Raw genomic sequence first — 11,847 nt, 5'->3', positions numbered from 1 at the left:
TAATAGAAGAATTGGGCTTAAATAATTAAATAAATAAAATTATTTAATTAAATAGGACAATTTTAGGTGTATACACATATACCTACCACTTTCGAGACAAGCAGTTTCGTTCTTCAAGAGTTCCAGTGCTAACAAATGTTCCTTTAAACATATGTTTTGGTCTCTCTGATTTCTTTCATTGAATATTTGTAGGCTTTCCATATGACTTAGGGGAAAGTGGAAAATTATGCAAAGAATATTTTCCCATTCCTTCATCATTTAATTTGAGCATTTCCTCAAAGGTTTCCCATAACTTTTCTTGAATTTCTTTGGTAGGATATAAAGATTCTCTGTTATGTGGAACTCTTGTATCTTGTGTTGGCTTCAAATTATTGCAATATTGACTAGAATCTATAATTATAGTGATCTCTTGTCCTTCATGAGGAAATTTTACACATTGATGATATGTAGAATGAAACTGCTTGCATCTTGTGAATCCATGGTCTTCCTAGAAGAATGTTGTAAGAGTGGTTCAAATCTAAAACCTGACACAATGTATTCCTTTCCACATTTCCTATTTTGATTGGTAACAAAATAGTTCCTTTAGAAGAATGTTATGCTTCATCATAAGCCTTGATGAATATTTTATTTTTCGAGTCCACTGCATTTTTTGAATATCCCAAAGCTTTTATCAAACTTAATGCACAAATGTTTAAGTCGGCTCCTCCATCTATGAGTACACGTTTGACACGATTTTTATTAATGGTGACTTCAACATGTAAGGGAGCATTGTGAAGATGTTGTAAGGATGTGTCATCATTTTCAGAAAATAATAAGCAATGAGGGGCTATAAGGTGTCCTACCATGTTTTGAAAGTGATCTATATCCAAATCTTTTAAAACTGTTGTTTCCACTAAAGTTTTCCACAAAATTTCCTTATGCATAGGTGAAACCTTGAGAAGTTCCAGAATTAATATTTGAGCGGGTATTCTTTGTAATTGCTCTACTAAATTGTATTGTTGTGAAGTGGATGTTGGGTCTTTTGTTACACCTGGAAAGGTAACCTTTGCTTTTCTTCTTGTAATAACATAGATTGGCTCTGAAGATGGGTTATTGTTAACAATAATAACATTTACCACATCATCATATGCATAAGTTTAATTCACTTTGGATTTTCCTTTGTCATCTTTTAATTGGGATGGTTCACCTTTGTCATAATTCGGAAGTGGAGTTTTGAAAGCTAGGTGTGATTCATTTGTCTTATGGCTATCCAATGTGATGGTTCCATTATCGATTAGACCTTGGATAAGGTGTTTCAATCTCTAACAATCATTTGTTTGGTGTCCTTTATTCCGATGGTAATTGCAAAAATGATTGTCATTCCACCAATTTGGCTTGACAGGTGGTTTATAACTTCTTGCTTCTGATAAAACAATCAATTTGTTGGCAAGTGGAGTTTTTAGAGCTGATTTCAATGGTTCTCCAATGTTTGTGAATTTCCTTCAAGGATTGGAGAAGGACTTGGTTTTATTGTTTTCTGGATTGTTATTGCTTGGGATTTCACTTGATAGATTAAAAATTGGTTGTTGTTGTTTTGTGGCACTATTATCATCATTTCCTCCATTGCTGACATTCCTATTCTTTGACCAGAACTTGGGTTTGTCATTGTTGTTGTTATTGTTGTTGTAGGAATTATTGTAAAGTTGTATCTCTCCTTTCTTTACCATCGCATTCTCTATTTTCAAACCATTCTCAATCATTTTGGCAAAGGAGGGAGGACATTGCATTCTTAGTCGATAACTCATTTCATCGATAAGATTATCAATGAATATGTCTATTTTTTCTTGATCAGGTACATCTCGGGGATACCTATTAAACATGTGTTTCCATCGTTGTAAGAAGATCATACAAGATTCACCATTATTTTGTTTAACATTGCATAGATCCAGCATTGTTATCTCATTCCTTATATTGCAGGAGTATTGTGAAATAAATCTATTCACAAGTTCTTCAAAAGATTTGATTCCGGATGGTAATCTTGAAAACCACTCCATTGATTGTCCATTTAAAATCCTAGGAAAAAGACACATAAGGTAAGTTTCATCGTGGGCAAATTCCATGCTCATAGTACAAAACTCCCTAATGTGATCCCAAGGATCGGATTTTCCATCGTATTTGTCATATATAGGAATTTTGCAATGTTGCGGAAATGGTACCATATTCAATTTTTTATCAAAAGGATATGGGCATATATCTTCCAATGAATAATTTTTGGAGCTTGTTCCATTTTGCATAAATGTATCTGTTGCTGTAGAATTTGCATTTGTTGAGTAAGGTTTAACAATGGATTATCCACATAATTTATCCTTGTTTCTTCGTAAGTTCTTTTATCACTGTGCTCTTTTCTTGTGTCATCCCTTTCTTTTCTTGTTTCTTCATAACTTTCTTTGTTCATATCTTCGTTATTTGGATCATTTGTGTTTTGGGTGTTACTTGCCTCCGCATCTTGTTTCAAGCTTTCTATGTTAAAGTCTTGTGGTAATTTAGCTCCAGATTTTGCCAACATCAAGAGATATTTCTCTTTTTGCTTTGCCAACAATTTTTCCATTAGCCTATCAAATTTGAAATCTTTCTCAAGGTCACTAATGGTGCTATTGATTGCTTCTTCGTCAACAACGGTATACCCAAAAGTTTGGAATGTAGGATTATATTCTTCCTCCTTTTGTTGTTTTCTCAGTTGTTCGTATTGAGCTCTAGTCCAAACTGGCATGTGATTATTTCAAAAATTTTGAAATTTCCAAAGGACAAAGTCAATAGATGATTATTGTTTTAGGAAGATATGCTTTGTTGATTTCTCAATTGTTCGTATTGAGCTCTAGTCCAAATTGGCATGTGATTATTTCAAAAAAAATGAAATTTCCAAAGGACAAAGTCAATAGGTGATTATTGGTTTAGGAAGATATGCTTTGTTGATTTTACCACTATTGTTTGTTCATTGTGATAAAGCGTCTCTTTGTTGAAAAGAACGTCCTTGCAAAATTTCTCCATCAAACTCTATACCGCAGCCACGTAAGTAGTGACGAAAACGGTGTAGGAATGTCCTATGTTTTAATAAGATCTTGCAATTGATATACAAGAATCTTATTCTTTTTTGAGTAGCTTTATAACTGGGTTTTCTTTTCTTAAGGTGATACCTAAAAGTCATATAAGCATCTGACAGTTTACAAGTTTGTTTGATTCCAATGTTGGTGCAATTCTGATTTTGATATAACCTAGGTTCAAAATAGGAAAGATATATCCAAGATTATGAACATAGTATAGATTGATCAAGCTTCGTGATAGAGGATTTGATTGTCCTGATGAGAAACTTGACAATGATGTTGATTTCTATTTTTTTGCACTTAAGATGTTTGAATCAATAGCTTGTTGAATGTTTATGCTTACAGAAACCTTTTGGGAATAGCCTGTTGGATTAGTGACCCAGTTGTTGAGCTAGTTTGAAAATACGTGATGGTTTAGAGACAAATCTACTCAAGAAGTATTTTGATACTGATGTTTTGACACTTTAGTTTGATCTGGTGTTCAAATGTTAGAAAGCCTTTGTATTACCCTTTTGATCAATTTTTTTCAGCAATTTGTTGGATTTTTGCTCACGCGTAGATGATAATTTTCTTCAATTTTTGACCATTTGGAACATGTAACAGACATAGAAGACACAATGTTTAATAAACAAAATGCACAAGCAAGTACAAATCTTATGACAGGTTGAGATAATAGTTGTTTAATCTCACATGGGGTTTCCCCCGAGGTTACGTTATTCAAAGCGGATATTTAGATGCTTGACCCCACTGGCTCCACCCTCAGCACTCACTTCTCCGGGGCAGCCAAGCACCAGTATCCATTACAACTCCCCATGGAAAACTTCATATCTCTACTAAGAATCGTATGTGTGTGATCCGCTTCAGAGGTCCAACCTCTTGCGCCAACAACTAGAAGGATTTCGGCAACTATCACAAGTGGTTTTTACTAAAGGCTTCCGATCATGTGGCCATACATGCGTCACTTTTAGCTCTGTAAATATAGAAGGTTCCCAGCTTATAGAGGTTACGCTCCATAGGGTTTATGGGGAAACATAGTGTCGATATGAACTTATCAACACACATTGTTTGGGACTTTCATCACAAACATGATTTATTTAGAGTGGATTAGAAGGACTTGATATTAGCCCGTTTCCACTTTAGGTTGTTCCCCTCTCACTGACCCCCTCAAGGCAGCTCGGGAAGGTAGACCCTCTAAAGAATTCAATTTACTTGAAAGTAAAGGAAGCATAAAAGAGTGGGTTTGGCTTTTTAATCACCCAATTAAGGGGAGAGCATATACCTACCACTTTCCATAGCAATCTGATCTATCTTCTATTTGGAGATGTTGCTCCAACAAGCATGGTGTTTATTTTAGCCTTTTTAAAAGTCTGTGTGCAACTATTTTAGAGAAGTTACTCAAAATGCAAGTTGCATGCTATCAATTTATCCCCTTAGTTAGACTAAATGAGAAAGGCATGATATATTACTTCCCAAAATAAGGCTTTTAATTAACTAGGTGAGGAAATGCATAAAATTTGTCTTAAACACAATCTTGCACATGCATGTCAGTAGTTTGAAAAATTTAAATTCTTGGACATTCAGACCTGCAAGAAAATTTTGTTAGTCACAAACAAAAGCGCTATTCTAACACATGCGCTATCTTTCATCTCAAAAGCGCTAATCTGCAGAGCAAAAGCGCTAACCTGCACTACAAAAGCGTTGCTCTGTGGACTCAAAAGCGTGATTTCTTTAACAAGTGCGCTAACCTAGAGGAGAAAAGTGTTAACATGTAATGCAAATGCGCAGATTTTCAAACAAAAGCGCTAACCTACATGGCATATGCGTTAACCTGCAATGCAAATGTGTTAACATGAGATGCAAATGCGCTAACCTAAGATGCAAATGCGCTAACCTATTGAATAAAAGCGCTGTCGAAATTCACACATCCGTGAATCTGCATTACAAATGCATTAATTTCACTTTTGCGATATTTTTAAAGGTATATGCAAGGTCCATGAGCTCCACGGTGGGCACCAAAATATTGTCGACTTGAATTTCATCCTCAGAATGCTACTTGCAACAAATTAGTTTCACAAAATACCAATGGAAATGGTATAGGAAATCCAAACTCAACCAATGAAACTACATGAAATACATATGAAATAAAAATACTATTAGTACCTTCATGGTTTATATCTCATTGTGTCCTAACTCCACTGTTCCTGGTTGCAGATGGTGTGCTCTCAGACAAGCACTGATAGCTTCCAAGATGGCATATGAAGAATGGACTGATAACTGATAGTTCACAAATGCTATGATATGCAATACTACATGACTATGCTAAAATGATTATGCTATTTGCTTCAAGATTAAAACTCACAGATGCATAAGTTTTACAAATGATTAGCTTGCAAATTCACTTGAAGTCTCTCTCTTTCAACTGAAGCTCTTGATTTTATAGACCTTGAGAGGATGAGATGATGTGGTTCAGATCAATGGTCATGATCAGATCTGCAGATTTGAATGGTTGTGAGCAAAGGTGAAGGTTGAGAGAAAGAGGGAAGGAAAAGACAAGTGTCACTCATCTCACCTTGACTGGGTTGCTGACTGAGGGAATGTAGAGATGGTTGGAGAAGATTTAGGCATGAGAGAACAAGTGTACTCAAGTCCTTCCTAAGATGTAGGGGGGGTGTTGGAGAGAATATAGAAGAAGGTTATGAAATATGTGTATGTACACAATATTTCATTAAGTTTGGAGGTTGAAGACAAATAATGAATTAATATTTAAGAAATATTAATTTCCTTAGCCACATGATGGATGAGTTGGCAAAGGGAAGATGAAGTGGAGATGGAAGGTGAGTTGGATAAGAAATATTAAATAATATTTGAGACTATAGGATAGGAGAATAACCATTAAATATTAGATATTTAATTGTTTGGAGGAGATAATTAAATATTTAGATATTCAATTAATTGATTAAAAGAATAATTAAATATTAGATATTTAATTATTTAGAGGAATAAAATAGATGAATTAATTAATAAAATATTTCAATTAAATTAATTAATAGAAAGACACGAAATGAATTAAATAAATTAATCTTTTCAAATTAACTATTTAATAGAAGAATAATTATTAAATATATATATAATATTTATTTAATCGCTCATAGCCAATTTTATGTGTATACAGTATGGATTAAGGATTCCACACAAATATATTCAACAAATCTTTCACTCAATCTAATAAACATGAAAACAAATTTTAATCTAACTTGGAGGAATTGAGAACCATGAATTCAAAGACAACATTTGAAGAGCAAAATCACAACAAGTGAACAATGATTTAGATTCAAATAGTTGTAGCATATACCAACAATTCGACAAAAAATGTCCCTTACAAATGAGAGACAAGGAGGTGTATATATAGTCTCTTACAAAAGGGATGGCCAAGATTGATTCAAGATCAACTATCAAGATCATGCCAACAAAACCCTAGAATTGCCCTAATTAGGGTTTACATAAAAAATGGTGTCACCAACATATGGCCCAATAAAAGGATACCTAGTCATCAAATAGGGAATCTTCTAGAAGATTTTTCCCTACATATCTCTCTCTCCTAGCATACTCCAAGAATCTAGCCAATATATAATCTAACTCCTCCATGGAAATGCTAGGTAAGGTATCTTGTTGCAAATCACTCACATCAAGTGAATCTGAGAAAGCGTCCAAAGTGTTCTCCCAATCTGGCATGAGCTTCTACGAACTATGAACATGAATCAACAAAGAGACCAAATCGTCTATCTAGCTCTTCTTCAAAGAGTCCAACTGACAAAAAAAAAAAGTTTCAGCTTATCTCTTAATTCGGCTAAGTGTAAACCACTAGCATCACTAACATCAACACCCAATAACTCCCCAATTGAGGGAGGGATCTTCATCTGAATGCCCTGAATCTATCCTTCCATCTCCGTACAATTCAATTGGGTGTTCTCATAAGTTGATTTCTTCACGGCCAATGAGCAATACCAGCCATGAAAATTGTATCCGTCTCCACTGTGCACAATGTTCTTGTTGATCAAGGTGGACATAGGAATCCTCTTCAAAGCTCTGAGGTGTGGAATAGTCTTCACCTGAATAAGTTGGAATTCTTCCCAAACTCCCTCCAAATATTGGATTCTAAACATGAGCCATGTTGTCCTATCATATACCTGGACAAACTGAGTAAGGAAATCATCTGCCTGTTTTCTTGCACTCTCAATCCACTTCTCCACCTCTGATAGCGTATCTCTCGCTACCTCATAGTGTGAATGTAGTCCATGATCAACTGTAATAGGGGAAATAAGGGTGGGATTCTCACGCCTTATCCCCGCAATATAATCTCTAAGTCTGATATTATCTTCTCTGTACTTCTCCTTCTCTTCAATTTATCTATCTAACCTTGCGTTGATCGCCTTAAGGTTATCACCAACCTCCTGAAGTTCTTGCTCTCTTGTAGTACGACCAAGGGCAACTGAAGTAATCTGGAAATCCATAGGGGTAGCAATGTCTATTGTCACACCTCCAATAGGAACAACCACATGCGCAATCCGCATTCCTATCTCATCTCTAACTATGTACGACAAAATCTAAGCTCTCTTAGGTTCTTTCTCCTTATTGCTCCTATCTAGGTAATCATCAATGTTATCAATAGGTTGTATCTCTATCATCTTCTTACTTTTTTCCATACTTTTCATTAGCCAATCAGAAATAGCAACCATCTCCATACCATCATTGAAACACATATCTCGATCAAGTCCTCACAATGTCGAGATAACATCATCATCATCATCATCATCATCAGGATTACTCTTGGTCAAAAAATATATCTCATTTCCCAAAATAACCTCCAAAAGGATAGTAGGGGATCTCGGTTGATCATCATTCTCATTTGGTGGAGTCGATGTCACAGTGGCATGTAAATCCTAAATATTCTCTGGTAGTATCACCATGTTGGAACAGTATTGGGTTTCCTTATTCTGTTATGTTATTTCTACTTCCTTAATTGATGAGACATTGAGAGGGGGTGAAGGAATGATAGTCTTTTGTTTCTTTTTCTTGACCTCCTCAATCTTCTTCCCTCTGGCCTTGACTCCTCCTGGCATGTTTTTCCTTCTCTTGGGAGCTTGACTCTCTTCATCTACATGAATCTTGACATCACTGATAGTCCTTTGATCATCTTCGGAAGTAGATTCTTTCGCCTTCATCTTTTCATAAGTGAAGGAAACACCCATATCAACTAACTTATTCATATGAATATCTACCCATGTACAGGAGAAACCGAAGACCTCTCTCATCAATACATTCAAATCAATCTCTTCTGATTCTGACCAATTAGGCAATAAGATTGTCTTCTTCATTTCATTTTCATACTGTGGATGTGTATGATCCCTGTCATCTAACACCTCATCAGGAATGAGGAGAAGTCCACACTTCCTCATGAAATCCACTGACATTCTGGACCACATTTGTCTCTTCACTACCTGCTCGTCCATCAAGTTGGCCCAATAATCCTCTATGTCTACCTTGTGGATGAACTTCTCTTCCCTGATCCTTCCAACTTTCTTATTGTGATCAAATATTTCTCTTTTCTTGAAGGTTGCAAATCGATAGAATGCAAGCTCCTCACTCGTAATATTGGCGGCTAAGAAAGATTGGCAAAGCTCCAAGGTCTTCCCAACTGAAATAGGGAATGTCATGCTTGTCCTATGCTTCTCTCTTTGAAAGGAATCAAACTCTGGAAGTTGTCTCACCACTTCCAACAAGATCATTATGTCGGAAGGATACCTAGGAAGCCTATAGGGTTCGGATTGAAACCCATGAATTCTAAGGTACGTAAAAGTGGGAAACTGAATATAACACGATCCATATTTCTCTATTAGCTATGTTGCCTCCTTGGACAACCTCTTGTGGATTCCGCCTTGCAACATCTGCATGATGTATATTGTGAATACATCATTCACTCTCTTATAGTCTTCAATTTTATACATGTTCAGCTGGGGATAGCACTCATGACTTCTAAATTGTCCTTGTTCATTCTCGACTTTACCTCTACATATCAATCCTTTGTATGAAACAAACCATGCAAGCAGGTGTACCAAGTACGGAGTCATGGCAAAAGACTTGGACCGCTCTACATTCCTCAGCTGAAAGTCCAGATTGTCACTTATGATTCTAGACCAATTTATCAATGTCCCTCTAAGACAATCCTGGATGAAGTAGAACATTCATCCATCAAATATTGCATCCTGCGGCATCCCCATCACTATGTTGAGTAGGAATACTAAATCACTATATTCCTCTTTGAAGTCTATGCACATGAGTGTCTTGGGAGCCTTGAAATGATGAAGCCTAGCTCGATCATCCACTCTTTGTTTATTATATTCTTACACGCATCCATATTCTTCGTGTGCCACTCTTCATATTCATCCTTAGTTGCATTCTTCATATCGCATCCTCAGCAAGTTAGGCAATGACAATGTCCTTAGGAGTCTTGATCATTCACAAGCAAGGATCATAACATCGTGCACACTCCAAGATAAGCTCACATGTATTGTACGGACTATGGGAATCCAGCGGCTTGAAAGATACCACTCTTCATAATGTTTATATACCCTGGGGAAGGAATCTGATTTCTGACTCCAAACATCTACTGTCGCATCAAGTTCAGGCTCAGGAAATGCATGTTTGTATCTGAAATCTCCTTCCATCTGGATGACATCTTGGATTCTGGATAGAATCCAATCTCCAGTATCTTCTGTTGTTCTCTTCTTTCCTTAAATCCGAACTTCAACATCGCACCTGTACGAAGTTTGAAGTTAGAACTTAGGAAAAATATAATACTCTTAATGGAATTCTTGACTTCTTAATTATTTAAGCTAAGTAGGGTATGGAGTCAAGAAAATAGTCCACACTCTAGGTAGATCTTTAACAATTAAATACAAAAGGTGACAAGATTAGGGTATAAAACCCTCATGAAATCAACACCTCCTTATACTTAGAAATTTCGTGCAAATCATAGTGCAAAGGAGTATATCAGATCAAGAGTGACTAGGGAAAGGTGTGAAAGGTTGTGTTTTCACAAAAAAATATTTCTGAAGACACCTTCCGTAGTTAACAATGGAGGTCACAAATTTGAAGACAACCCGCAACTAATAAACTAACCTCTCAAAACAAGTTGCAATCATCTGAATGTGCATAAATTTGATGGAAAACAACTTATACAATGAAAGCAAGTCAAATTCGTGAATTCTGGTATGGCTGGTAAGAGTTAATTTTTTTGAGAACAAGCAGTCATGGCAAAGTTGCAGACCTATAACAGCCCTCAAATGGTCAAGTGATTGACTTTAAATGACCTAGAAAACTCTTCCAAAGGTAAATCATTGAAGTTGGAGCTAGCTGGCAATGAAAGTTTAAGTCTGAAAATAGATAACCAGCCAACAATGGAGGCTGAACCAACTGCAATAATGGCGTCAAGACTCAGATCTGAAGCAACATCAGTAAGTAGGGAATAATGGTGACCACCAAACATGAGGTAATCCACCCAAAAAAAGGCACAAAACTCTTGCTAAATCAAAATCACATTTTTCCAATCATGGCGCCAAACACTTAAGTCTAAAAATGTCTTCAAAATTTACTTCAATCTACACACAATCTGCACAATGGAGGTCAACCAGCAAACAATGATGGTGGTGTCAAGGAAAATCGCCAAAGTTTGTCAATACCAAAATCGCCACCCTTCAACAAAATTGCCAAACACTAACCAAAAATAGTGCCAAACTTGGAAAATCGTGGCATTAAGCCATTAATGGCAATGACCAAAAGGTTGCTAAGCTGGACAAAATGGAGAAGGATGGAGTCTTCTACCAATCACTTCACCAAAATTCACAAATAAAAGAGAAAATCGCCTTTGCATGGAGACACTTGGCAAATTTAATAATAAAATAATGTTGAAGACTCCTCTCTTTAAACTTGTTTTCATCATCAATTTTCACCACACAAGCAATGTAGGATAAAACACTTGTTCTTATACTTGCTTGGGTATAACTGATTTGCTTCTAAAAGGTTGAAAACATTAAATGCTTATTGCAAATCATTTAATTATTTTTTAAAATTTATTAAATAATCGTTGCTTTATTAAAAAACAATTAAAACAAGGCTCTCTTTATTAAGATATTGCAATTTAAATCAAAATTTGAGCCACTTGAGAAAATCAATCTAGGTAGGGATTAAAAAATCTCATCAAAATTATTTAAAACGTCAAAATATTCCCCATAAGGGAAAATCTATCTTAGTATGGACAAAATTTCCCAACAAAATCCATCAAAATGCACACAAAATGGAGCCAGGGGAAAATCGATTTGACAGTGGAATAAAAATTCCAAACAAAAATCACTTTATACATTCAAAATACTGCTTGGTGGAAAAACGACCTCAGTCTGGATGAAAATCCAAACTCTAAAACCATCAATAATACTCTCAATGGAAAATCGACTTGAGTCTCAATGAAAATCCGAACAAAAATCCTCAAAACTTGTCACAAAAGACCTGGTGGAAAATCAACCCAAGTGTGGAATGAATGCAAACATCATCCACAACTTATCCATACCTCCCTTGTGGAAAAGCATGGGTAGTCAGGATAAATCCTGACACTTAGTCAAAATTTATGCTTCCAAGGGAAAAACGACCCTAGCATGGATTCACAGTGGTGGAAAAATGGAGCAAGTATGGATATCATGTCCAGTCTAGATTT

The sequence above is a fragment of the Cryptomeria japonica genome, chromosome 3 (genome assembly GCF_030272615.1).
Source record: "Cryptomeria japonica chromosome 3, Sugi_1.0, whole genome shotgun sequence".
Lineage (NCBI taxonomy): Eukaryota > Viridiplantae > Streptophyta > Pinopsida > Cupressales > Cupressaceae > Cryptomeria > Cryptomeria japonica.
Note: the sequence above shows the minus strand (reverse complement) of the source record.